Source organism: Austrofundulus limnaeus, unplaced genomic scaffold (genome assembly GCF_001266775.1).
Source record: "Austrofundulus limnaeus strain Quisiro unplaced genomic scaffold, Austrofundulus_limnaeus-1.0 Scaffold71, whole genome shotgun sequence".
Lineage (NCBI taxonomy): Eukaryota > Metazoa > Chordata > Actinopteri > Cyprinodontiformes > Rivulidae > Austrofundulus > Austrofundulus limnaeus.
The window spans coordinates 1,711,949-1,714,799 of record NW_013952473.1 but is presented as its reverse complement, the minus strand read 5'-3'; positions in this window follow the sequence as shown (position 1 = coordinate 1,714,799).

Below are 2,851 nucleotides of genomic sequence, written 5' to 3'. Positions count from 1 at the left end.
TTTTTTTTTTCAGATCGCTTGTCTTGACACTCACATAACATTCGCTCTCTAGCACAACATCCTTTCACCTGCTAAATAGTACAGTGTGCTGACAATTTTTCTGACAGCCCAGGCAGGTGATCTCATTACAACTGTCATTCCCTCCCTTGGCTTTGCAAATGGATAATAGGCAAAAATGCCAGGAAAACTTTAGAAAAATACTAGATTTGTGTGCACATAACCTCCATTTACATTGCTTGACAAACAGATTTAGTGGCCTGACAGCATATACAAATGGTCAACTATGTGTGAGCTCTAAAAACTAGAGTTTCCAGCCTCAGAAGACACAGAGCTGTTGATTAAATAAAATCTTAAATTCTGGTTAACCAGTGAGCTAACATTATGAGCTGAAAAGCTCATCCCTATTATAAAAAAAAGTTAGCATGAAAATGTGTTAAAATAAAATTCTGAGGCAGCACAACAAACATTTGTCTCCTCTAACTGAACAATGGCTATTAATTTGCTCAAGGAGCTATGCACTTAATTAACAGTTGTTTCTTTATAAATGGCTTTTTGAGTAAATCAGTGGGTGCAAAAGCAATACACCTAAACTGCAGATTTATATMATGAGTAATCAACGTGTATTTTAAAGCTATGAGATGGAATAATTTATTCATTCACTGGGAGATTTGTGTTATTATGAGTTCATATTTTATTATTATTTTTTTTTTTTGGTATTTTAAGCCTAATTTCTTTCCGATACTGATACTGAGTAATCTCAGGCTGGTATCAGTGATACTGATCCCATACTGATACTTTGTGCTAACACATAATGTGCCTAGTAAATACAAAAAACGTCATTTATTTATAATCCTTTTCAAATAACTGCTTCATAAAGAWTACAAGACAGAATCATGTTTCTTCACATATTTTACAGCATTGTTTGTAGGTTTGTACGAGGGCCCCCGGCCAGAAGCTAATGCTGTTTGGGGGGCCAAAGCATGGAAAAATTGCGAACCCCTCCTCTAGAATGTAATCACAGACAGTCAGACAAAGCTGATTTTATGTTAAAATGACCTGTCACACATGTTACGTCTACAGACTGACTGAGCACGTGCCACAGCACTAATGCATCATCCAAGTGGAAGAAAAAGTAGTTCCCTTTAACCCCAAGATTTGAATATAGTTCAGTTATTTTCCACTGTCTATGATATACATTACTTGAAATGACTGAAGTACCACAATTTTGGTTTTAGAACCGATGTAGTCCATAAAGTTCTGGTATCTGCAGTATTGATATTTCAGCATTGATCCACACATCACGGTTATTTATTGCTTTTCATGATAAAAAAAATCACAAAGTGCTTCACATTAAATAACATGTAAGACAAAAAATAACAACTCTATTAAAAAAGTAAGAAATTAAGCCATGACTCATTCAGATAAAATACAATACTTCACAAAAGCCAGGATAAAAGGATGGCTCTTCAGACATGAAAAAAGGTGAATCTTGGGAGAACTTGAGGACTCAATCAAAGGGGTTTCATTTTRATGAAGGTTTGAAGCTAGAAGCAGAGAGGCACGAGGAACTCAATGATAAAACTTAAGACAGGAGAATCACACAGGAATCACAAAGCACAGGTCACAGTAAAATAAAAAAATAATAATAATTAAATAAAAAATCTAGAAAAATAAACCAAGGAACTAAAAAACTAACAAAACAAAATTCAGATCCTCACAAATAGCATTTGCTGCATTTAGGACAGGCTTTACTGTAACAAGTCAAAATGGAAACATGATCATTGCAGGATGAAACAAAAACATAAATACCCATTTCCATCTTTACACAAGAAATTACAGGACACAGTTTAACAATATTTCTTCACCGAAAAATACAAAAACAAGCAGCCACTTTGTAAACATGGAACACATGGCAAATGGGGACCTTCACTCAGGCAATTTTTTTTTAAAATACCTAGTCATGTTTGGACCAAAGTCACATTTTATAGTTTTTTGCCTGAACTTTATGTGTTCATTTGAAACAGCTAAACGTGAGATTGCATGTGTATCATGAAACTTTACTTTTTACAAAATACATTCATTCTTTAAGAAGATTGAAAAAYGTTTTCAGAAATGTTAGCTTGTTAAATTAAGCTAGCTGTCACAATTTCTCCTCTGACCACACCTCCTCACTCATCCCCACACTTGGCCATGCTTTTCTCTGTAATTATCAACTTAAAAAACAATCTAACACAGACCTAACAAATCTCCTAAAATTGTGTTCTGGCTTCTTGTTTTGGTGTGCCCCCCTTTGTTATGATTTGTGTCTGTGTTAATGTTAAATTTTTAGTTTTCTGTCTTGTCATGTGTTTTCTTCCTCCTGTCTGCCTGTGCTCCAGCCCCGCCCACTCACACCTGATCCTCATGTTTCTCCCCCAGGTGTTTATGTTGGTACTCATTAGTTTCTCCTTTATATTATGTTCTCAGTCTTCAGTCTTTGTCAGATCTTTATTATCTGTTGTGTTGTTCCTGTTATTGTATCAAGCTAAACTGGTGATGGGCAAATGAAGCTTTTCTGAAGCACTGAAGCTTGCTTTGAAAAAGGGTTCATTACTCGAAGCTTTCCAACACATTTCTCTTTGGCGCCATCCTGTGGCCAAAGTATGAAAAGCTGCTTGACACAACACAAAGTGAAGCACTTCATCGTGATGGAGATGACAGCTTTTTAATGAGATATTTCTGTTTGATATCAGGCTGTCATTGTGTTTGAACAGATTTAATTTATTTTTCTCTTTTTTGTGGGTGGGAATAAAGTTACTGTTGTTTATGGTTTATTATAAATAATAAATAAATAAAATAAAGTGTGCCTGTG